This window comes from Saimiri boliviensis, chromosome 15 (assembly GCF_048565385.1).
Source record: "Saimiri boliviensis isolate mSaiBol1 chromosome 15, mSaiBol1.pri, whole genome shotgun sequence".
Taxonomy (NCBI): Eukaryota; Metazoa; Chordata; class Mammalia; order Primates; family Cebidae; genus Saimiri; species Saimiri boliviensis.
The window spans coordinates 83,359,442-83,385,846 of record NC_133463.1 but is presented as its reverse complement, the minus strand read 5'-3'; the positions used below and the strand labels follow the sequence as shown (position 1 = coordinate 83,385,846).

Sequence of the window (26,405 nt, the reverse complement as noted above, 5' to 3'; positions counted from 1 at the left end):
TTACATAGTCATTTTACCCATTCATTTGCACATATATTCAAACATTTAAGGCTAGTCACTAACTCATTTTCTCATTCATGTTGTTATTCATTTATTCATTGGTCTTTCAGTCACTCTGACAGTCAGGCAATCAGTTAACCAGTTATGCAGTGAACTTGTTCACCGGGCCTCCAGGGAACAGATTCTAATCAATGCTTTTCTTAAATTTAACTTGAATATGCTTATAGCCCATAAGGCTCCGACTATGAAGTATGGATCTGCTTCCTCTCTTTATTAAATAATAAGAAACCTTAGAGCTGGATACAAGAAGTATCTCTGTACAAAAAGAGTCATCAATTTCACGTACCATGAGGCCTGAGCAGCAGGTGGGTTGGGGCTGCAACCGACCCATGAAAAAGGTTACACAGAGAGTCTAGACATCCAGGGACTACCTCATGGCACCAAGCATAGGCTCCATCCCAGAAGAGGTACTTAAGGTTTTCAAAATTTGTCTTTCCCTGGATTAAAAGGTGATACATATTCATTGGAAAAAGGAAGAAAGGTTTGAATAAAAAAATAAAAATCACTCAAATTCCCACCAGCCAGAATTAACAATTGCTAATATTCTAGGGTATATATTTATATATATTTGTGGGCATACTTTTACCAAAAAATATAGTTTTTGTTAATTATTCTAAAAGCAATGTATGATTCATATAGAAATTCTTATACTTAAGAGAGTTTGGTTTATTGGAATAGCAGTTAAACTTTGTTCACAATTAAAATGAGTAATTTAGGAATTGATTTAGACTTATTTTAAGTTGAATTTTTACTAGATTTATATACAGTACTTGAATATGATACCATAAGAATCACTATGTTTATGAGTTTAATCTATTAGTTATAAGATTTTAGCACATGATAAATTTTTTAAAGTACTAAAAATAGAATGTATCAAAATTATACAGACAATTTGAAAACCTTAAAGTTTATAAATGGTACTACATATTAATCAAGGCCTCATTATAAGTGATTGTTAATTTTTGCTAGACTTTTACAAACTGAAGAATAATATTTATAAGATGAAAGTAAAAGCTTGAGAAAGAACACAGCTTTATTTTTAAACTTTATCAATTCAATGTTAAATTTCAAAACCGTAAATAAGCTCTCCTTTAGGATATTAAACACTCAGTCTTATGGCTACATCAACAAAGATTGAGTGTACGTCCCATATCTTCCATGTGGACTTCCCCTTTTCAGAAGATACATCATGGGCTGACTCTTTTTTCTATGTGGGAAGGTATCAAAGATGACAACCACATTTCTAATTTGAGCCTCTAGTGGATGGTCTTGCCATTCACTGAAAATGTCATGCTGTGCTGGGCTGTGTGTGTGTGTGTGTGTGTGTGTGTGTCTTCAACAGAAGTCTAAACCCTGAAGATGGAGAAACAACACTTTATTCTCCTTCGTGGCTCTGAAGCCCAGCCCCATGCCTGGCATACATCAGATGTCCCAGCAAGATGCTCAGGTATGTAAAGAAAGGCCATGGTGGCCAGAGCAGGTGGAGAATGTCTTCAATACGCTGCCCCTCCTCTGCCAGGAGAACTTCTACTCTGGATGTTCATCTTCCTCAGATTCCAAGGCCTCTTAGTCCAGCTATTACCTCTGATTATTCCTAATGTGAGTTTAGACAGGTGCTGAGGGGCTTGTCACCATTAGATTCCTAAGCTGACACTTAGAGGGTCCAAGGTTACATATCAGAGATGAAAAAAAATAAAATAAAAGGCAGTGTGAAAAGTGCCTAACATCTGACAACTTGTTCTTTAAAGACCGCAGGCAATCAGCTTGCCTAGTCTATTGGGAAAGAAAAAAAACTACTTTGAGACAAAAGGTCTGCCTTTTACCCTTGAAAATTCAGTCTCCAAGGCTCCAGAGAGGTGAGGGGAGCGTCAGCTCACAGAGGCTCCAGACAGCCTCAGTGAAGAGGACACGGGAAAAATGCAGACAATTGCAATCTGTAGTCCTTCCCCAGAGCTCCAAGGCTGCCACCACTCTTTCTCTAAAACTCAGCTCAAGGGTTTCACCACGCTTCTGCAGGAAGCCTCCTGGTTCTTTTTCTGTGCTGATTGGTAAGTGGGTGCCTCATATAGACTAATTGTTGGATTCAGACCCCACAAGGGGCAATTATATTGCAGAGCAAGAAATCAAAGCCCAGAGGTTAAATAGATCACTCCCACATTGTACTGTTGGTGAATGGTCTGGCTGGGGTTTGAAGCCAGAGTGCTCTGTCTTCAAATCTGAGGTTCCAGCCCCTTCCCTGTACTTCCTCAAACTTCCTTAGCCAGGTAGTGTTTTCTCCTGGTGCCCTTTCCCAAGCACATAGAAGGGTGCTCTTTCCAGCCCTGGGTAACTGTCTTGGGTCTTTCCTCTGAAGCTCTCCAGCCTTTGTTCTCTGTCTAGGAAAATCTTATGCTTAATTTCAAACCTTCCCCTAGGTCTTGAGTTTGAATTTAAAAATGCTAATTAAGATTCCCTGATTTTCCTGGGTTGCAGAAAATGTTTTCCTAAATCTATTTATGTCCGGCCAATAGTAAAAGCTAATGTCCTTGGGTTTGCTTTTTATCTCCCTTTCTCCAGAAAAAAAAGAGAGGGGAAGGACAAGCAATTTCTCCCCTCCTCCTTAATATATAAACTTGAGTGACTTCCTGGGTGAGCTGCTGACAAGAATGCCCTCAAGTGGTCCATAAAGCATCCCCATGGTACACATGGTTGTGATTTAGGAAGTGACCATCTGCCTCTTGGACCACCTACTGGATCCTCCAGTCAGGGTTCCCCCACTGGCCAGGGGGTCTACCTGCTTGTCTGCACTCTGGGCCATTTTTCTTGACAAATGGTTTTTATTACAAATAATTTTCCTCTTGGCACTGTTTCAGTCCCCAATTTAGGCTTAATGTTAACATGCCCTTAAGCTATTCTCTTAGGAGGTTGGCAGAGGCGAATTCATTCCCTGTGGGTATGATTGTGAATTCTGATTAATGCAAATGCTATGTGACTTCATCATTTTCACACTCAAAACCCTACTCCATGGCACTCCCAGGTCAGAGTTGGAGTCCTGCCAAATGCTGTATGTGGTTGAGGGAGGTATGGCAGAATGACACAGGCTTACCCCTTGTATCCCTCCCCAGCTACTTCTCTCTCCATGGTCAGACTTAATGCCTCCTTCCACGGTACCCTTCACATGCTGTATTTGTATTGCCAGTTTTCAACTACAGCAATAGCTATTAATTGTTCAATATAAAAACATTGTTCTTTTTTATTTTATCCCCCTTTCACACTCATAACTGCAACTCTCTGTGGCTACAGTTTAGTAACCAGAAAGCTTTAATCACCAGGACTTCTGAACACCTGAGACATTTTCAGGTTATACTCATACATCCATGTTCACATATACTTCTAACTCCATTCTTTCATCCTTTGAGTAAAGTAAAATATCGTGGAAAGCAAATTTGAGGCTTCTATTGGAACAATGCAATATTTGGAAATCTTCTCCAATAAAATCTCCTCTCATCTCTACAATCAGAATAAATCCTTCAGTTTTGGGAAGACAAAAATCACTTCTTATCCGTACGTAAACACAAAAATGCTCTTAAAGCAGTTTTACCCTTCTCTCTTTTTTCTAGTTTTAATCACAATTCTCCTAGTATTCCAGGCTGGAAATTGTTAATTATATTTAATTTTTCTGCCTCCTCTGTCTCCATTATATAATGAATTACCAAGTTTAATAAAGTTTTCTTGCTCAATGTGCCTTCTTTTCTCCCTCCATTCTTCCCAACTATCCATCCATTCATCCATCCACCTAACCAACCACTCATCCATCCAACCAACCACTCATCCATCCAACCAACCACTCATCCATCCATCCACATGCTTATTCATTTATTCATCCAGACACTCACCCTTTGTCACCTCTTCTGTAACTAGCTATAGGACCTTGGATATCCAAAATTTGACCTGACTTCAAACCATAGGAAAAATAACTTCCATATGGGCTGGGATAGGTCCATCCCCAACTCTACCTCCTCTCCTCCAGTATAAGAAGAGATTCAGGCCGGGCGCGGTGGCTCAAGCCTGTAATCCCAGCACTTTGGGAGGCCGAGGCGGGTGGATCATGAGGTCAAGAGATCAAGACCATCCTGGTCAACATAGTGAAACCCCGTCTCTACTAAAAATACAAAAAATTAGCTGGGCATGGTGGCGCGTGCCTGTAATCCCAGCTACTCAGGAGGCCGAGACAGGAGAATTGCCTGAGCCCAGGAGGCGGAGGTTGCGGTGAGCCGAGATCGCGCCATTGCACTCCAGCCTGGGTAACAAGAGCGAAACTCCGTCTCAAAAAAAAAAAAGAAGAGATTCAGCTTGTAAAGTTTTTGACTTATATATTATTAATGGTGAGCATTGACAGGTGAGACAAGATCGGCTACTTCTTTCATTAATTTCGAATTTTTTATCCATGCTGTCAATATCATAGCCTGAGTCCAGGGTTAAAAATTTTCACTTCCTCATAAGGCTTCCCTACATAAGCTCTGATAGTGGCTGTAGCTTTCAGAGATCCAGAGTGTGGCTCCAATCACAGTGATTGAGTGGAGTTCCTCAATGAAGAAATGAAGAGAATGAGGTTTTTAACACAGAAATGCTATTCTGCCATCTTACTAGATTGCTCTTTAGCCTTTCACCTCATTCATTAATTCATTCATTCGACAATTTATTGAACACCTGAATAAACAAAGCATGTCCATTTGAACTTGGGGTAAAGTGATGAAGAAGTGAGAATTATAACTCTCAAGCAGCTTTTAATCTAAAATGGAAGAAAATGAAGGAAAGAATCATGATTCTATGATTCCTTAATGAGCACTGTGGTGGTTTATGAGAGGAGAGAGGGGGACATGCATCAGGGCTGAACCATTAAAAAAATAAAAAATTAAAAAAATAACATAAGAATGAGTTTGGTGGAGAAGGAGGAGAAAGAGCATTCCTGGAAAGAGAGAAATAGAATGTGCAAGGTTCAGAAGGTAGCAGAATATAGCAGATTGAGGGAACTTCAAGGTGTGATAAGGAAAAGTGTTAAAAGATGAACTGAAGGAGGTTGGCTAATGTTAGAATGTGATCAGAAGATATTTGGATTTTTTCCTGAAGATGATCAGACTTTATTAAAGCATTTCCAAGGAGAATTGAGAGAATTTCTAAGGTCGATGTTGTTAAAAGAAGCTTTACTGGCAGTTTGTTATCCCAGATATCAAGACTTTAACAGCACTCATGAATTTTGCGCCGTATGAGAAGGCCTTGAAGAATCCCAGGTTGGCTAAAGGAGAACATTGGACCAAAAAGTTACAAAAAAAAGATTCTGCAGAGTTAAAGTCTTGTGTAGGCATGATAAGCATCACTGTTCCAACATGGGCATTCTACAAACATACAGTCATGCCTCCACACCTGACATCCTGCCAGCTGCTTTTAGGGGTGAAAAATAAAATACATGTAATAGAGCCCATGCCTGTAGAGAGCAAACAATTGGACAGTTTCATCAAAGTATCAGCATTTCTCCAGATGACTGCTCTTATACCTCCTTCCATTATCTGTCAATGCTCCACCATTCAATTAGTTTTGTGTCTGATTCCAGGCATCTCAGCAGTTGCTGATCGCAGCCAGAACCCCTTAAGCCCGTGAGCTTTCTCAGATCTTTAGCCTTCACAGAGCTCTCTGTTTTTAATAATCTTTCACCTGAAAGGATGTCTCAAAGCACACTCACACACACAAAGGTACTAATGGGGTAATAGTTGGGGATATTGGGAGGATTTAGAACACCTTCTCTGAAGGCTAGGAGCTTCATAACATGGGGGAAGGGGTTGCACCAATTCGTTTGTAGAGAGTCTCTGCCTGGGAACACTATAATCTTCATTTTAGCATCTTGATCATTTTTTTCAACTAAGTTCACCTTTTCTTACAGTTTTTTTTCCCTTTTCCCTCAAGCTTGTTCACTTTATTTTGATCTAGAGGTATTAGTCAATTTTCACATTGCTATAAAGAATTACCCAATGCTGGGTAATTTACAAAGAAAAAAGTTTTAATTCACTCACGGTTCCACAGGCTATACAGGAAACATGATTCTGGCATCTGCTCACCTCCTGGGAAGGCCTCAGGAATCTGTAAGTTACAAACATGGTGGAAGGCAAAGGGGAAGTATACCCATTACATGGCCAGAGCAGGAGCAAGAGAGAGGGGCAAGTGTCACACACTTTTAAATGGTCACATCTCATGAAAACTCACTCACTATCATGAGGACAGTACCAAGGGGGATGATGCTAAACCACTCAGGAGAAACCAACCCCATGATTTAATCACTTTCAATCAGGCCCCACTTCCAACATGAAGGATTACAATTTGACATAAGAATTCATTGGGGACACAGATCCAAACCATATCAAAGTCTGAACATCTTTGGTTTGTCTTCTTTTGTGATCTTCATTATGTTTTAGAATACAGCAATCTCTTTTTTATGCATCTTAACATGGGTTTTGTTTTTGGTTTTTTGTCCCTAGTTCTGATATTTCTTAGCATTTTCTGGACTCTGGTAGACAGTATGGAGGTTGAAGTTTTCCATGATGCATTTCCAGTGCCAGTAGGACTTGTAGATGGGGATTTGAGAACGAGTTGAAGGCAAGTGGGAGAGCTGATTAACCTGGGAGTTGACACATTACAAGACTCAGGAAATGGCAGGGTAAGGACAGAAATCATTGAATCCAGTGGCTTTATTTCTCAAATAAAAAAAAAAAAATAAGCTAGATGTGGGCTCCAAATCACACAGTTGAACACCAAAAGCTACCTAACTCTGGATTCTTATCACACAACCACTTCTGAGCATTTGGACTCATCAGCTCTTACATGAACCTGCAGCTCCACTGCCTCCAGTGTGAGCAATGTTGGAGTCCACCTAGATCATGAAAATCCCTGCCCTCCAAGAAATTCCCTAGGCTACCTCTTACTGTTAGCTATGATTTATCATATGGCCTCAATCTCCTGAACATAGCTGATAGGACCAGTGATGGATAATTGGCTCAGACTGAAATGAATTTCTCACTGAGAAGTATGAGATCAGACCTAAGAGAGATTTGAGCATACCCTCCTTCTGGATGGAACTGTAACTCGGAAATGTGGGAGCAGTCATCATCCACCCAGCAGGTAGACTACAAAGCTGGGCAGCTGACCTGCAGAGAACAAGATGAAGCAGACAAAGACGGGAGATGCAGAGACAAAGAGCAGAGAGAGAGAAAGTTGATCCACTGGTGTCTTGTGACTTTTAACTTCCTGGTTTCTGTTCCTCTCTGATGCCTCTTTCCAATTTGGCTCTTAGAGTTAATGTATGTGAATTGAACATCTGTGATGGCCCAGTCACTCTTCTAGGCATTGAGACTACAGTGTGGACAAGAAAGTGCCAAATTCTGCTCTTGTGAAGCTTACATTCTAGTGTGGGCGGGTAGACAACAAACAAGTAAACACATAATTAAATGTGATTATTATTTTGGATAGTGATAGGCACTGTGAACAAATGTTAAAAAGAATGAGAAATTTAAAATGACTGGGATGGGGTGTGGGTTATTAGATTGCATGGTCAGAGATGACAATGGTCAGCCAGTATGACTGGGCTGATTGTGTTTGTACAACTTTAGCAGACATCATTAGCATAAATTTTGATAGGAGTGGTGCCCACTGGAGTCACGCAGTGCACAACATGGACAACTGCAGACTACAGCCCTGGGGAAGGACTCCCTGATAAATGAATATTTGTGATAACATCTGGATGACACGAAGGAGTCAGCCATGTGGAAACATGGGAGAAGACCATTTTCAGCAGTGGAAACAGATGGTTTAATGGCCCAAAGTTGAAAATAATTTTGTCTGGTACAGTTAAGCTTTGTTGTTCTTCCTCCTAAGATTGTTAGTGGTTCTATGTAGGAAAATCTTAAGGCTCCAGTTTACTAGAAAGATAATATTCAATGAAGACTTACTAAGATTTGCTGAATACTTCAAATTGGTTGCATGCTTAATTGTTGCAATACAGCAGAATTATGATGAAGTTTACAGTGGTGAATAACTTGCTCAAAATCACAGAGCTAATTAGTGAAATATCTGGGATTTGGAAGAAAATTCATCTCATTCCTCAACCTGCACTCTTCATTAGGACCAGGTAATAAGATAGAGAAGTTCTAAAGAGCTAAATTAGTATAACATGCTTGAATGTTTGAAACTCTGAATAAAATGCATTATTTCCTGAAAAACTATAAATTACCAATATTGATCATGGAAGGAAAAAAAAGTCCCAGTATACCAACAACCAGAGCTAAAACTAGGGAAGATGTAAAACAAAAATCAAGCAGAGGACCCTGGTTTCTGATTTTTTTCACATGAATTCTTTTAAACGTTCAGTGAATAGATGCTATCCAAGTTGTCTGAAGTGTTTCAAAGCTTTTAGAAAAGCATTGAAAAGCTTTCTAGTTCACTTTTTAAAAATATTCAGTAAAACACCTAACTGATTCCCTATAGCTTTTCCTATCCTCCATTAACATACTCAGAAACATGAGATGTGCATCTAAGGAATAAGAACATACATTCAGGAAGTAGGAAAGAACTCTTGGAGTTTAAACATTTGGCAATAGAATAAAAATTCAATACATGAATAGAAGACAAAGTAAAGTAAAGGTAGGAAAAAGTAGAAAAATAAAGACAAAGAAATGGAAAAGCAAACTAGAAGAGCAATGAAGAAGGTGTGACACTTCATAAATAGGAGTACCATTAAGAACAAATTGTGAGTAAACCAAATAAGAGGAAGACATGAAGGTCCAGAAAAGTAAATCCAGCACAGAAGAGCAAGGGGCTGAAGGATGGCAAAAGGAGTGCGTCAAGATATGGTGGGACTATCTGAAGCATTTGGCTGTGCCCAAAGGAATTTTACAACTCTGTCAGACAATGTGTGAGATGTACACAGAAACCAAAGCCAACAAAGCAATTAACACAAGCATTCAAAGAAAAAGAAAATTTTGGTCAAGATAGAAGAAAATGTAGTCATAATTTACTACCTATCTTAGCTGTGAAATTTCTCATAGCAAAGTCATGGAGTTGGAAAGAGACCTGGTGATACTATGCATGACTGAGTAAGAGGTGCTGGGGCTGTGGTAGTGAAAGCTGAAGATGGAGGCATGTGATATTCCAATGACCCAAAGCAGGTGTCCGTGCTCATTCTGTAAACAGCCAAATGGTTCATATTTTAGGTTTTGATGGTTACACACTCTCTGTTACAAACTCACCTCTGCCATTACAGCACAAAAGCAGCCATAGACAATAAATAAATAAATAAGTATGGCAGCATTTTAGTAAAATTTCATTTACAAAAGTAGGTTGTGGGCTGGATTTGGCCAGTGAAGCCATAATTTATGAACCTCTGTTCCCAAGCAGTGCTTCTCAAACTTGACTACTAGTAGAATCACCTGGGGAGCTTTCAAAACTCCTGATGTCCAGGTCAAACCTCAGACCAATCACATCAATCTTTGGGAACCAGATATCAGGCGGTTTCATTGGACAGCCAAGTTTGAGAACCATGCAATAGATCCAATTCATTCAGAAGGGGTAAGAGTCTAAATGCCAAATAGAACTGCTCCATGCCTCTGGCTGTCTGAGGTCATTTGTTTATTCATCTAACAGGCCACTCAGTAATGGGTTTCTACTGAGGTCATAGAAGCTTAATCTTTTGAGTATTCATGTAAAATCTCCCAACTAAACCAGAAAGGACATTATTAATTCATTTATTCATTTGATAAACACTGACTTAGACCTTCATTTGTGCCAGTCACTGTGATATGCCTGGGAATACTGAGTTGATTAATAATGCATTATTCCTAGTGATCAAGAAGCTCCAGACCAATAAGACAAATGAATTTAAACATAATAATAATTACTCCCCTTTACTTTTACCAAGTATTCTATGCTAGAAAGTACATTTAGCAGTTTTTTCACATTATTATTACTATTTTTTATCTTCACAAAGCCTTCTGAGCCTCTAAGCCACATTGTACCTGTTTTACCAATGGTAAACCTAAGGCTTCAAGAGTAACTGATCAAAGGTCACATAGTCACTGAGTATGGCAAAACTAAGGATTCAAAGTCAGGTATTACTTACTAGAAATTCAACTTCTGTGATCAATGCTCTGGTAGAGGTGAACCCAGGGAACTGGGTATTTCAGTTCTCTATTGCTATGTATCAAAACTCCCCAAACTAATTGGTTTGAACTAACTATTATTTATTGGTCCGCAATTCTGCAGTTTGGACTGGGCTCAAGTGGGTGGGCTAGTCTCCCCAGGGTCACTCAGATGGTTGCATTATTCTGAAGGCTCAACTGGGGAGAGAAGTTGAAAAAGGATTCACTCACATCTGGCAATCCATGGAGACTGTCATCTAAGGTCTCCTGTATGTGGTCTCTTGAGCAAGTTTCTTAGATCACAGCAGCATTCCAAGATCACAAGATCTTATGTACAAGTGCTTCTCAAGCCTCTTCTTGGGTAGGGTTTACTGATGTCCCATTGGTCAAAGCAAGTTCACAAAGCCAAGCCCAGAATTGGTATAGGAGGGATGCATGCAAGGGTATAGGCAGCTATGATTTGTTGGGGAACCATTAATACAATAGTCAACAACAGTAACTGAGCCAAGATTGTAAACACAGTGAGTATAGTGAAATTAGAGGTTCCATCCTAGGGTTTACCTTCCTACAAACCCCAAGCCATGTAGCACATGCTCTGCTAGAGGTAAAGCCAGTTTCCTGGGAAAGGTCAGGTGAGGAGCTGGAGATGACTTCATGGAAGAAAATATGCCTTTGCTGAATCTGGAAGAGTGAGAAGTTAGCCAGGAGCCAAGGCCAGCATGGGCTGTGGTAAGGAATATTCTGTAGGGTCAGAGGACACTGTGGGAACTGGTGAGAGAGAGCACTAAAAGGAAGAAGCGGGGTTGGATCCTGATAGCTTGTTAGTGTGATGCTACAGAGCATAAATTTTGTTCTCAGAAGCATTTAGCACAGGGAGATCCACAGTGTTCTTAAAAACTAAGGGGATTTTTCATACAAATAATAAATCTGGCTGGAAATTAGATATGCATAATCTAGTGATGGCTCCATGCCCCTGAGTTTCCTCAGAGCTGCCATTATCCCTGGAAATAATGGGGACCCCATAAAAACAAACCCCATAAGTTGCATTACATTCCAAGTCAGCAAAGACTAAAAGATGTCTTCTTAGAAAGGAGGAAAAATTCATAGCACATGATGCATGTCACATCATGTCAGTATTACCACATTGTCAGTACTAGTAAGTCAGTTGAATCTTTACTTCTGAATCACTTGGGTGTCATTCAAAATATTGTTTTGCAAGACCAAAGAGGTCCAGAAAGTCTAATACTCAGGGAAGCTTCTTCCACTCGCTGTATTGTCACTTCCCAACTATGAGAAGAAGTAGAATTGTAAAAGATTTCATCCGAGTTGGAAACTTGGAACTTGACATTTCTGAGTGGGCTGTAGTTTTGGAAAAAGACATTTTTCTGCCCCAAGGATTTTATTATGCCTGATTTTTCTGATTGTTGCCAAGATGGGTTGAATTTATTTTATTTGCTCCCCAGTGAGAACTTAAATTTACTTAGAAAATTTGGTTCACAGGGTACTGCTGAGCCATTAAGGCCAGCAAATGGGAGAATAATAATAGTTTATATGTCTACAGCACCACATCATTTGCAAAGCATTGCCACACACTTTATCTCATTGAAGCTTGGCAGCAAATCTATGAGAAAAGCAGAATTGGCAAGGTTAGTCCCATTTTGTAGACAACCCGATCTTTTCCAGGACTGCGGGCTCAGTGAACAACCTTGTCATCTGGTTGAGCAAGCCAGAATCTAAATGTCCTCCTTAATACTTCTCTCCCTCTCATCAACTCATATCCAAACCTTGACCATGTTATCTTTGAAGTATGTTTCACATTTACCCACTTCACTCTACTTCCGTAGCTACCATTCTAGCTTAAACCATCATTGCCTCTTTCTGAGCAATGCAATACTCCCTTCACCTGGCTCTCAGCTTGGCCTCCTTAAAGTGACTTTCCAAAAAGCAGTCAAAATGATCATTTTGAAATGCAAAACTATGTCACCTCTTGGCTTAAAACACTTAATTGACTTCTCATTATGCCTGGGATAAATGCAAATGTGCTTAGCACAGCCTAAAATGCCCCAGGAGATGTGGCTCCCTTTTCTTCTGTACATCTCAATCCTTTTCTTTCCTGTCTTGTTCAAGCCATCCTGGTCTCATTTCTCCAGGCTCCCTCCAGCCGCAGCCACCTTTGCACATGCTGGTCTCTCTGCATGGAGGTTTTTTCCTGGTGTTTTCACCTAGTCAAGTCCTTCCCATGCTGTAGAGCTCAACTGTCACTTCCCCGTGGAAGACTTCCCAGATAAATTTGAGTAGGTCAAAACTCCCCATTACCTACTCTTGAAGTACAATGACCTTCCAACATAATCACAGCTGCAAGCATTAATTTTATTGTTGGCACCGTATTACCTACCCTCCCCCCGTTAGATTTCAAGCTCTATGTAGTCAGGGTCGAGGTGTCCTGTGAACTGCCTAGAATACAGAATGTGTTCAATAACTAATTGACAAATGAATAAATGGACTGAGAGAGAAATGTATGAATAAAGCTCATCAAGTTTTGTTATTAAAAGCCACTCTGTCAGAATGTGTTTCAGAAGCCTCTAAACTCCCCACATCAGGACTTCCCTGCTAAGTTCCCAGTGTTCCTAGTAACTGTGAATCTTGCTTTGTAAAATTTTCCTCAGTCTCAGATCCCATCAAATTTAGACCTTCCCCTTTAATCAAAATTCAAAGCCGATCTATGCCTTACTCTTCCTAGACATTGCTTGTATTCAACCCAGAGTGCCAGGGCCTTAACACTTAATGCAGAAGTTTTAGATACCTTCGGGATTCTGGAGAAGTTGGGTGCCTTTTAAGCATCTCTCAAAGCATACTGTGGAGCATCTGCTTGCCTGCTGTCCTAGAAGGTAGAACACTGACTCAGTGGTTGTAAAATCTCTAATCGCATGGCTCAGAACACCACTTTTTAGTAATGGGTGCTTGGCCCTTGTAATTTTCTTCCACACATTAGCCATTTCCAGAAGTCATTCTTGAACACGTGACCTCCCAACTTGTCCCTAGGACATTGGGCAGGGTTATTGGTAGCTGGCATTTCATTACCAAAGGCATAATCGATAATCATTTCTACTGGTATATTTGCAACTCCATTCTTCTGATCAATTACAGTTGTCTCCCTTTATCCTTTGGAGATATGTTCTAAGATCCTCAGTGGATGCTCAAAACAGTGCATAGCACTGAACTCTGTATATACTACCTTTTGTCCAACTGATATCTAAAATGGCCACTAAGTGACTAACAGTCAGACAGCATATACTAAACGGATGTGCTGAACAAAGAGATGATTTAAATCTCAGGTAGATGGGGCAGAATGGCAAGAGATTTTATTGTGCTACTCAGAATGGTGAGCAATTTAAAACTCATGAATTGTTCATTTCTGGAACTTTCCATTTATTTTTGGACCACAGCTGATCATGGATAATTGACAGAAAGCTAAATTGTGGATAAGAGGAGGCTACTGCACCTCCTAATTCCACTCATCCTCTCTGTCTGTTGGATTCCCATGCATCCAGCAAAACACAGCTCAAAACATTGCCTCCAGGTAGGCTCTGCTTGCTCTTATCATGTGAAACCAATCATTCCTTCCTTAGGACCTGTGTTCAATACTCTGCAGGTTCTATAGTGGTGCCTATTTTGCTGAAAAGTTATCATTTACACTGATGCCTTTTTAGCATTTTAATTTGCATTGTTCTAATTAACTTAACCCATCATATATTTGATGGCTTTTAGGTTGCTATTTTCAGAATTACCTATTCATATTCTTTTTCTGGTATTCAGAGAAAAAGTCTTAAGGTGCCTAATTTTCCTTGCTGGTATTCAAAATTTAGATACTCAAAATAGTTAGTCAGTTATATATTTTGAAAATATATTATCTCAGTCTTAGCAGGTTATTTTTTTTAAACTTTGTCTATGGTTTTATTCCCTGAACAGCAATCTTTCATTAATACTTGATGTAGTCAAATCCAGTTCTTTTATTTCTCATAGTTCCTGTCAAGGATTTTCAAAGAAATTATTCTCTACCTCAAAATTTGGAAGATTAATTCCTTCATTTTCCAATATATTTATAGTTCTGCCCATCATATTTAGGTTTCTGTGAAACAAAGGTTTTCTGTATCGTGTGAGGTAGGCATCTAATTTAATTTAAAAATATATCATGAATCAATATTTCCAGCATCTTTTATTAAATAATTTATACTTTTAACACAGATATTTTACCTTTATAATAGGTGAGATGCTTTCAATACTAATGATATCCTCACCACTCACTAAAACTGGTGATCACAGGCTTAAAGAACTTCAGCTGTATCACTTTGTATTTCTCATCAACAGCAAACACAGTCAACTAGTCAACTTTTCCTTTAAGTATTGTGGCCCCCCCTTCTCTTGGCTTTCCTTTGACATCACTGGTTACTTCCTCTTAGTCTTCTTAGAGGATTTCCTCTTCTTTTCCCAGTCTCTAATATTTGGATGGCCTAGAAATCAACCTTCGGAGAACTTCTCTTCATCTGAACACTATTGATAAGTCATCTCAGCGATCCCTGACTTTAAATGCAATCTATATACAGATAGCTTCTCAAACTTGTATCTTCAGAAAGAACTTCTCCACAGAACTCTAGGCTCATAGATCCATTGTCTACCTCACACCTCTTCATACATGTCTATTACTGTCTCTAACTTTACCTAACCAAATAGAATTCTATTCCTTCCTGCCCCCACAAAGCTGTTCCTCCCAAGGCTTCTCCATTTCAGTAAGATCACAGGACTCCTTTCATGAGCTCAATCCAAATTCTGGGACTCATCTTGGATTTGTTCTTTTCCTTCAACTCCTATATCCAACCAATCAGAAGTTCCTGTTAACTACCTTTCTAAACACCTCGTAACCCATACACTTTTGTCCATTTTCACTAATACCCCTCTTGTCTAAGTCACCAAAACGTCTCACCTAACTAATTCCTGTTTCTATTCTTGTCTCCTTATAATAAATCTGGAATTGGAAGCCAATCTGATCAATTATAAGTGAGATCATGTCACTTCTCTGCTCAAAATCCTACAGGGACTTCTAATACAAACCTCATCCTCGACTAAGCTTTAGTCTGACTCCTCTGAGCCCTCTCCTTGATGAGGTCATTGGCTTCCCCACCATGACCTTGGTCTGTCAAGCCCAGTGTTCTGTCAAGCCCAGTTTAGTGAAAATCCTCAATCTTGATATCTGATGAAGTTCCTCATTCTCTATCCTTGATATGTAAGTCCTTGACCTGCCTTTAGCAAGGTTCTTAAGATAGTTTAGCAAGAATTCCCCTACCCTTGATGTCTGGACTAGCTCCTGTCATAATTTTCCTTCCAATGACCCCCTCACTTTGCTCCTTGGCTGTAAATTCCTCACCAAAATTTGCTCTCTTTGGAGTTGAGTTCAGTTCTGTGTTATACGATGTAGAGCCAAATACTCTGCATGTTGAGTCTGAGGTCCCTCTTTTTCCTACTGTAGAAGCTCAAGTAAAATCTATCTTGCCATTTTTGGCAAGTGTCCAGTGAAAAATGTTTCCTTTACACTTATTACATTTAGAATAAAGCCCATATGTATTAACTTAAATATCATCTCCACTCCCTAACTTCCTCTCTCCCATGTGTTCCAGCCACACTGGACTTTTTCTGCTTCCTCACATATGCACACATGTCAGATTCTTCTCATCCATAGCCCTGGAACCCTCTTACACACGACTTTTACCTGACTAATTCCCTCTTGTTATTTTGATCTAAACATCATAACCCCAGACAAATACATTCTATTACCCACTCTGAAGTCACTGCTCCTGCTCATTCTATCCCATCACTTTTTTAATTATATGCATCAGGGGTTGGCACACTTCAGTCTCCAAGCCAAATCTTATCCCCACCTGCCTTTGTAAATAAAGTTGTATAACACAGTTTCATCTGTTCAGTCTTTGACTCCTTTCATGCTGCAGCTGTGAGGATGAGTGGTTGCTACATAGACTCTGTGGCCCCCAGAACCTAAAATATTTACTATCTGGCCTTTCATAGAGGATTTCTGTCTCCTGCTCTACATTGTCTGTATCACAGGCTGATTTTTAAGTCATTTTCTGATTCTTTTTATTAGAAATTAAGCTTCATAACAACAGAAACTGTCTTTCTTATTCACTGCTATCCTATTATTCTTTAAACTACCTGGTATACTGTAGGTATCTTTGAAAATTTATGCAGTGAAAAGATAAAAGATGTGGAGCAAAACCATGGTTAGACTTTTGGCTATTTCTTCTCCCCATCTGACTGTTGGCCAAAATTCTTTATCCCTCTTTGATGAATGCTTCTTGTCCTTTGACTTAGCAGTTCCTCCCATTAACAGGAGCAGAGTATATTTTCCCAATCTTTGCTTTGGTTTAGTTAGATGACTTCTTTTGACCAATAGAATGAGAAAGAAGAATCTGTGCTAGGAAATCTAGGCTCTTGTGTCCTTACAATCACCACGAAAAAAAAACACATCTAGGCCAATCCTCTGTCCCAGGAGAATGAGAAACTCACAGGGGCAGAACAAAACTACCCCAGACAGATCCAGTCAAAATCAGCTAGCTCACAGCTAACACATAGAAAAGTGAGCCGAATAAATGCTCTTATGACTGCCACAGAGATTTAGATCGGTGTGTTATGTATCAAAATTGTCAAATCAGATCCATGATGCAGTAAACTTAAACAATTGGCATCCTCCTGTCTAAGCATCAGTTTTCTTCTCTGATAAATGGAGATGACAATAATTACTATCCTTGATTCTTCATCACAACAGGTGTGAAAGCCACTCTGCAAAAGACAGCACACCAGGCACATGCCAGGCCTTGCTTGTAGTTAATTAGAGAAATACATAAGTGAATCTGTTGTAAAAAGCTACACTGAGTCTAATCAAGTTGTCAGCCGGGGAGTAGCAGCAGGGAATCAGTGGCTGTGGCCCTTCTGAGACATCTCATGAGTTTGTGGCTTTGTCCTGAGCCACAGCCTGCTTTGAACCACTTGTGCCAGAGAGGGTGGGATGGGATAGGTACTTAGGAATCAACTGTGGGCTATTCACTCAGGAGTAATAGAGAGAGAAATGAAGCCACAGGGATGTTCAGAGCAAGGAGACCATGATCGGGAGAGGCAGGGTGGTTCCCAGAGACACTGCCTTGCCTGTCACATCTAACACTTAACTAATTGGACTGAGAGGCACACAGGAAAGGCTTTGGCATTTGATAAATTAATCAGTCAGAGCTGCAGCAAATTGCCCACTCACATCATTAATTAGACTTCCTGAAATGGCAAGAAGAGTTTTTTAAAGTGTTGATTCTCCAGCTTTTATTTTATTATTTATTTATTTATTTTTTTTAGTAATTGATGAACCAAGACTTTGATCAGATGTTAGTAGGTGGAGAAGAAAACATCTTCCTTGGCAAATTTAGATCCTAGCTGTTTCCAGGCCCCAGAGGAATGGGTAAGGTACTCAGCAATCCCCAGGAGGCCTGCTGCTGAGCTCAAAGGTAATCAAAGGATCAAACTGACATCAGTAAAAGCCACAATCTCAAAGAACTGTGAAAGCTTTTAATCCAATAATGTTGTGTAAGGGGATAACTTCCAATTAGCCATCTTGACCAGTCATCAAGATTTTCTCTCTTAAAAGGCAGCTGACAATAAGGGGAATGAGGTCTGGGGGCCCCCAGGCGTTTACTGAGACTTCAGGTTCTATTAGAGGCTGTTCCCGCCTCCTGTCCTCTCACCAGTGCTCCCTTTTCAATGGGTTTTCCACAGCCCCCAAAGAACCTTTAGAGACCCTACATGAAGAAAAGCCAATTCCTTTAAAAGTAAGAGGGAGGAAAGATAAATCCACAGGCGTGGCAGGCAAGGAGCTGTCTGAGAATCTTTGTAGGTCCCTTGGCCCCTGTCCATGGTGAGGAGGGAGCTACCACTTAGCAAGGCCTGGAGGCACTGTTATAGGGCACTCAAGAGTCAAGGAGAAGAGCTGCTTCTGTGCTTTCAACTACGCTCCCAGGTCTGCCATTAAATATGGCAGACTTGGCATTTCCCACTTCAAATGAGCCCAAAAGAGTCCCAGGAGCCTCCACTCAGCCCCCTCCTACCTGCCTTGACTTGTCACCTTTAAACTGATGAATGAGACAAGGTCAGCAATTTCTAGATTTTTGACAGGACCCTATTTATCTTGTAGAAAATCCGAATGTAACTTGGGGAAGCCTTGGGTCAGCAATGTCATCCAGACCCACAGGTGTGGGAGTATAGGGGGGCTGGACTCCCATCTTCTTTCTTTGTTATTCCGTTAAGTCATCAGGCCAGGCTGGGCTGTGAGGACGAAGTTCCACAGGGAAAAGCTCTAATCAAACGGACTGCTGTGATCCAGGGTAGGTAGAATCTGTAGCACACAGGCCTGCTAGCTGCTTGCTTACTCTTTAAGACTCAGCCCAGCGCCCCTGCTTCCAAAGCTTTCCTGGTTTCCGCTCCCAAGCCTGGGTAAGATGCTGCAAGTCTGCCGCTCTGCTGAGTCCCAGGTCTCTCCTTCTCATAGTATCGACCTGAACTGTATTGTCATGGTCTCTTTACTTATCTACCTGCCCCATAGGACTCTGAGCTCCTCAAGGGCAAAGGCTTGTGTCTTTTTCACCCCTACCTGACATGCCTAATGTAATGTCAGGCGTTTACAGGCTGAGCACTGCAGTCTGGGGTGAAGCACACAGGCTTTGGAGTCTGACAGCCTGGGTTCATATCTTGGTTCCACTACTTACTATGTTTGTAACCTTGAGTAAGTGGCCAAAGCTCTCCAAGCCTCACTGTGATTATCATTGCAGTAAGTATACTACTTTCTGACTTTTGGAATGTTTGTAACAACTACAAGAAAAAGGGATCATGCACACAAGTTCTCAGAAGAGAGCTCAGTTCAGAGTAGGAGCCTAATAAATTATTTCCAAAGCTTCCAGCTTGGTATTCCCAGCAATAGCAATTTCTTTCTTGCCATCATATTTTATCATGTTCTCTCCTACTTAATTAAACATTTGATCATAAGGACAACTGGCATAAACTGGTTTAGGAACAAACATGGCTGACTCCTAATAAACATAAAACACACCTGTCAGGGGCCAGGCGCAGTGGCTCACGCCTGTAATCCCAACACTTTGGGAGGCCGAGGCAGGCAGATTACAAGGTCAGGAGATCAAGAACATCTTGGTCAACATGGTAAAACATGTCTCTAAGGCAGTAGCATTGCTTGAACCCATGAGGCAGAGATTGCAGTGAGCCAAGATCAAGCCACTGCACTTTAGCCCGTGTGACAAGAGCAAAACTCTGTCTCGAAACCAAACAAATAAACAAAACACACTTGGCAGGAAAAGAAGTAGCTGTGCATATTTGAAAGTGGCCCATACCCCTACATACTGTTCAGTTGTGGCAGGCTTCAGAAAGTAGGCTTTACATATGGGACCAATGTATTATAGCACCCACAATAGAAAAGTCCAGCTCTTACCTGGCTCATAGGACCATCTAACTAGCAGTAATAATAGTCATCATTATTAGTATCAATTACCTTTATTATTATTGTGTTTGTTAGTTGTGTTCTGATTCAAACAAGGCCACTTAGCAGACCTGGCCTTTCGCCATTTGAGTTTCTTATGTTAATAAAAAGATGAAAAAATATCACAACAGGTTTACCAAAGTTGTGGTCTGTTTAAAGTGTTTACTTTCAGTAAATCAACAGTTCTAACATCAAAAACAAATGCAAAGATATATAACTGGTTTATATAGTATAATTATATAATCTATTTTAAAATATAAATTCAGAGTATACACTAGGCCCTGAGGCCTGATGGCAAGTTTTAAAGTTCATTTAGGAAAATCGACTTTTATCTGTTCTGTTAAACTGCCCCTGAGAATGTTCATTAAGTGCCATTTGGGGAAAAGGCTACATTTGTGACTTAGGAGACCTGAGCCAGATCCCCCCACATCCCAGAACCTGGGGCTGATGCTCCCTCCCACACTTTGAGTGGAGCTCTGTTCCTCTACCTCCCCAATCCTGACACACACACACACACACACACACACACACACACACGATCCATCTGTGGGATTATGGTTTTGCCTGGCTCCATTCCTGTCTTAGAAGTTCATCCTTGCTTTAATATTAAACAGAGCAAGCCCAGTTACAAGTTGTTCTCCTTTCATGAAATAGAATTAAACTTTCATGAGGGCTCTTGAGTTCCTCTGTGTGGTTTTCCCTTCAGCTCCACCAAGGAAGCCAGCAAATTCTCAATTACATTAACCCGTTCCTCCCAGCTCCAAGTGGGCCCCTCGCTTGGCAGCTGGGGAACTGCCCCCTAAGTACGTCCCTGTCAGTGCCAAGCAAACAGCGGGCTGGAGATGGTGTTTGCAAAGCAAGTATTTACCAGTTTCCACCAGGGTTTTCTTCCCAAACAATTTCACTTGAGCTAAGAACTCTAACTCCTTAAAATAGGCTTCGTCTGCCCAAACCAACTTTCCTTCTTACAGAACTGTCTTTGGGGAGCAAATTAGCTTGTTATAGATTCCAAACACATGCACTAAATTCTCCTCTTGGTTTCTAACATGCCGTGTTTTTTTTCCCCTGTGAAATATGAGGTACAAGTACTGATCTCTTTATTACCTGTAAAATGTCTTTCTGCTTCTTGGTGCTTCCCTCCCCCACTATGCTCCTGACTTTGCAGTCCCAGGTACTTTCAGGACTAAGAGATGCCAAAATATGAGAAGAAAAGCCAGCCCTTTCTCAGCATCACACAACCTACTAGGACACAATGTCACTTTGAAAGTAAAGAAGTTGCCTGTATGCCAAAGCTGGACAAATAATCCTGCTCCAATAGTAGATGAATGCGTGAATGGTTAAACAACAAACCAGTCAGGACTAGGTGACTTGATAAGAAGGCATGTTTGGAGGAGTGGAGACTCCTGGGAAATAAGCCCTAGGGATAGGTCTATGAGCTATTTGGATCAATGGGAAGTGTCACAAAATACACATGGAGTCATGGGCTACAAGGAGAGTAATTACAGTCACAATCAATAGAATAAAACATTCTAAGATGCCTCCCTGAAGGCAGCAGGCCTCTTTCTGTTCCATCACTGCACATATAGGTGCAGTAGCAAGTTAGAAATGGACGTAGCTAGGGATAGTAGCTAGGAAGTCTTAGGAATGGACATAGCGAGGGATAGTGAGTGGGAAATCTTCCCTCTCTGCATATAGAAACAATTCTCTGCAAACGGCATAAAATCCAGGAGGGAAGACCTTCTAAACACATACTGGCTTTCCTGGAATGTGAGGCAAACTAGATCAAAGATATTAATATTCAAGGCAGAGAAATAGCAACTAAAGAAGAGATTCTGGCAGAATTAGAGATACGTTTTTTGTTCACATTTGACTAGGAATTTTGCCATTTGATCAATGAAAAAGAATTATAGTTAGCTCTGCGTGTCTGTGTGTCTACAGATCAAACTGTATCTTTCTGAATGAATTATTTCATACTATGCAGTTAGAAGAACACTTCCTGGTATTTTTAAAGTATCCACAAGGGGACCCACTTGAAAATAAAAACAACAAGGCAAAGATCAAATACTTCTCAAGAATCTTATAATGCTTTATAACTTTTGAATCGGAAATCCCCCTTATAGGAATCCAGCTTCAGAAAATAATACGAGATGTGGAGTCCAGATCTCTATACAATAATTCCTAATGTAATATAGCTTTTAAAAAACTGGAAATGCCCTAATTGTCCAATAGTAGAGAATTTTTTTCTACATGTATAAGACAGAATGTCATGTGCCCTTCCAGAATGATATTTGAAAAAAGAAATGGAAGAAAACAGTTACTATAGAAAGTGAAAATAGCAGAATTAAAAAATAGACATAGTCTCACTGAAGTAGTATGAATAGGATGCGTGAAAGTTCTTTGTCCATTGCAAAGCCTCCTGCACATGTCAAGAATCATTCTGATTGTGGTATGGTGGTCAGAGGTGAGCCAATGCCTGAGACACAGAGGTGGTCATGAAAAGAAAGTCACAGAGTGCAGCAGAGCCCTACGTGTGCCCACTCACCCAGCTTCTTCAGGGCATGGCTCAGTTGTCAGAGGAACCTCAGCAAAGAGCAGACTCTAGAGGATGCCAACAGGAGTGGGTTACCTAGGTGGACTAGAGAGTAACTAATGAGGCTGAGAACCTCAGGGTAATTAAGAGGTGGGCAGCCCACAGGTACAGCAGAGTGCTCAGCCCTGGAAAGTCAGAAGAGAGAGCTCTTTGAAACATATCTTGGAAACAAATTAGAGGCAAAGAGACACCAGAAACGGAAGACCAAGATACTCTAAAGGCAAAATCACGCTGTTTAGAAGGAAATAATTATTTCTATTAAATGCTGAAACTCCCACGCCCTCCCATACACACACAATGTTTGCATAATCTATGATGATAGAACATGCCGTAATGACTGTCTTTGAATTAGGGGTTGTTTATGATTGGCATGAACACAATAGCCAGCAGTCACAGCTAACTCAGTAACAGTGTGAATCCAGGTTTAGCTTTCTTGCCAGAATAATTTGCATGTGTCCTTCTTACTAGATAAAGGGAATGACTGAACTCACTGTGTTCTATACACATTTTTGCCTTGGCTACTAAGAAACGCAGCTAAATTTAGAACTCTATTGAAATATTGAGATTGCACTGTACATATATTAAAATGGAAATAAGTATTTTTAATGACTTTCTGTCTTTACTTGGACAATAGCTTCTTGGGAGGCAGAGACTGTCTGACTCCCTCCCTGCTTTTTTGATATTAATGAGATGATCAATGAACATTCAAAGTTTTGATGGGTAATGAATATCAAGACATGTTTCTGGTCCAGTTCTTCCTCTTCTCTTAAAACATTCTAAGTCTTCTGGTTTAGGTCAACCATGTCACAACTTGCTTGTTTTATGGTGCAAGATGCCTTGATTTTTTAAAAAATGGTGATTTTATGTTGTAAATGAATAGATGAGAAAAATGAAAGGAAGGAAAGGAGGGGGAGAAAGATAGGGAGGGTGGCTGAGACAGAGAGAGGAAAGCCCAATTTCAGGAGCCAATTCTTTAAGAGAACTTCCTCTATAGGAACCAGAGCATGCAGTTAGCATAGCAAGGTTTAGCTTGATTCTGATACATACCCACTTTTTGTAGTATTGAACATATTTGTAGAATAGGCTAATTCATATTCATTGAAAAAAGTTTGAGAAAAGACAGAATAGTAAAAATAGTAACAGCTACAACTTATTGCTTACTATGAACTAGCTATGTTGCCAAGAATTTTATGTTCATACTCTTATTTCCTTACAACCCTGAAAGGTAGATACGCTAATGCCTGTTTCTGAGGATAGAAGCAAAGACTTCACTTACCCAAGGTGGCATAGCTGGACTGTCAATTCTCTGCTCCATCTTTCTTACCAGGATGTCTCTTTGTTTTCTGCAATGTGGAGGCTGAACACAAAGAGATCCTCTTTCCCCTTTCAGTATACTTCTGCCCCACCCTTAAAGGAATCCATCAAATATGGTGAGACTGTATCTCTACGAGGCAGAAATGGGGGACTTGAGATCCCCCATTTTAGATTCAGAAGTGGTCACGACCCTATGCTCACTCTTTCTCCAATCTTTCCTCTCATATCATGAATCTTGGTCTACTTGTTAAGAAGAGGTGAGAGGTGGCCCCTGTTTTGTTAATTCTCCTCTGTTCAGTCTTGGTGACAGGAGAGGGAACCATGGGAGTTTTAAACTCAAGCAAACTTTGTTATGCACAGATTAGTATTGGTCTCCTTTGTGTTAAATTGGAAAAGTGAAAGGAGAGAAGAAATCCATAGGCCCTAGTAAGAGGAATTACCTGAATAATTCTAAATTTCATTTACTTTGTCATGTTTTCAACAAATCATACAGAGTGTTACTATGACCTCAGTCCAGTTCTCACTATACTTAAGTTGCTTAAACTCAGGTTATAAGAGCAGATACTAAAACATGTGCAGATATAAATTACTTGATCTAGTTTATTTTAAAATTTACCATTCATTCATTTCAATAATTCCTCTGCCTAAAAAAGAGGTCAGGAACCTTAGCCAAAGCCCCCCAGTTGAGGGATCAAAGGTAATGAGAGAGAAAGAGAGAAAGGTAAATGAGTGTATGACTTTGAGGACCAGCCAGAAGAGAGGAGGAAGCTTAGAGAACTAGACCTCTGAATTCCAGGAGATGAGAGAATCAAGAGGAATGGGGCAGTGAGCAGGGTCAAATGCCACAAAGAGGGGGTAAAAGTTTCCCCTGAACTCAACAGGTAAGGACAAGGAGGAGTGTTTCTGGAAGAAAGTTATGAGAAATGCATTCACAGAGGCAGGTGTGAACATGGTTTCTGCAGAGTAAAACCTTTTGAACAAGAATTCTACATTACTTGTTGATAATGTAGAATGGATCGTGTTTGAGGCTGGAAGTCCAGAGAAGCTGCATCCCAGGCCCAGTTCTGAAGCTGACTCACTGTGGGGCTTTGACTAAGGCCCCCTGACCTCGTTGGGCATCCTTTGGATCATCTGTAAAATAAAAGAACTGGGCTGGGTGTTGTGGCTCACACCTGTAATCCCAGCACTTTGGGAGGCCAAGGAGGGCAGATCACGTGGTCAAGAGATCAAGACCACCTTGGCCAACATGGTGAAACCCCGTCTCTACTGAAAATACAAAAATTAGCTGGGCATGGTGGAATGTGCCTGTAGTCTCATTTACTCGGGAGGCTGAGGCAGGACAATCACTTGAACCTGGGAGGCAGAGGTTGCAGTGAGCTGAGATTGTGCCGCTACACTCCAGCCTGGTGACAGACTGAGACTCCGTCTTAAAATCAATAAATAAATGGATTGGGCCAGATACTCCTCAATGCTTCATCCTCCCACACTTATCACATTCCCATAGTAACTAATCGATCAATTAATTTAATGAGTATTTAGTGAGGACCTGCTGTGATTCAGGCTCTGCACTTGAATGAAGAATTGCAGGGAGAGCACATTGATAGACAAGCTGGTTCTCCCAAGCATCCAGAGACATACACAACGAGCATGGGCTGCAGTTTAGAGAGGTCATCTCTTTTGAATGTACTAATGTGAAAGAAGTTTTTTAAGACCTCTGAGTTTAAGATCAAACTAATGATTCCTAGAGACCTCATGACCAAGTCTACTCCAATTTCGTGTTTCTGACTTGGGTCACCTGTGGAATTCTCACCAGCAGGATTAGAGGGGGGTATCTTTGACTATCAAAAGAGGCCAGACTTTCTAAGGGCATCAATGGACTGTAAAACCAGGACAGCCGAGATGTCTTTGGGGTCAGAATTCTTAGGCAATTATAATTAATACACATTTTTGGATGTTTGTGACCTTCAATTTGTTTGCTTTTATTTTGCATTTAAAGGAAAACCATTTCAGCACATTTTCTATTCAATTAGCTCCATTTTCAAGTCCAGCATGTAGGAGCAACTGATATGAACCACTTTGCATCCATCCCTGTCCTAATTCTCTCAAGAACTGGAAACGGGAAAAAAATCACCTTCATTTTTCCCTTGAAAAGTCACTGCCGGCCAGGCACAGTGGCTCACGCCTATAATCCCAGCACTTTGGGAGGCCAAGGCGGGTGTATCACTTGAGGCCAGGAGTTCAACAACAACCTGATGACATGGCAAAACCCCATCTCTACTAACAATACACAAAATTAGCTGGGGGGTGGTGAATGCCTGTAATCCCAGCAGCTTGGGAGGCTGAGGCATGAGAATCATTTGAATCCAGGAGGCAGAGGTTGCAGTGAGTCAAGATAGCACCACTGCACTCCAGCCTGGGTGACAGAGCAAGACTCTGTCTCAAACAACAACAACAAAAAAAGCAATGCTGAATTTTCCTCTTTAGGCTTAGGGATCATCACAAATAATTATTGAATATCCATGAACTCATGAACTTCTTGCTGTCGCCTAGATGCAGAATACACAGTAGTGTCTGCCTTCTCTAAATTTACAGAAGGAAAACATATAAAGAAAATAAATTCTACAGCTAACCAACTTGGGGAAATGTACAGGGCAGTCAGGTATTGCTGGAATATATAAGTTTTAAG

At 40.5% G+C, this 26,405-nt stretch overlaps 1 long non-coding RNA gene across 2 annotated transcripts in view; it reads right to left on the bottom strand.

Moving 5' to 3' along the window:
- The window catches only part of LOC141581414 (uncharacterized), a 229,426-nt gene that overhangs the window by 29,555 nt on the left and 173,466 nt on the right, over positions 1–26,405 (bottom strand). Inside the window, exon 3 of one of the 2 annotated variants that reach the window (XR_012513999.1) lies at positions 5,523–6,174. The exons of the other annotated variant lie outside the window; for it this stretch is intronic. This is a non-coding gene — a long non-coding RNA (uncharacterized LOC141581414). Of the gene's footprint in view, positions 1–5,522; positions 6,175–26,405 lie in introns of those variants that run through there. 2 annotated transcript variants of the gene reach the window in all.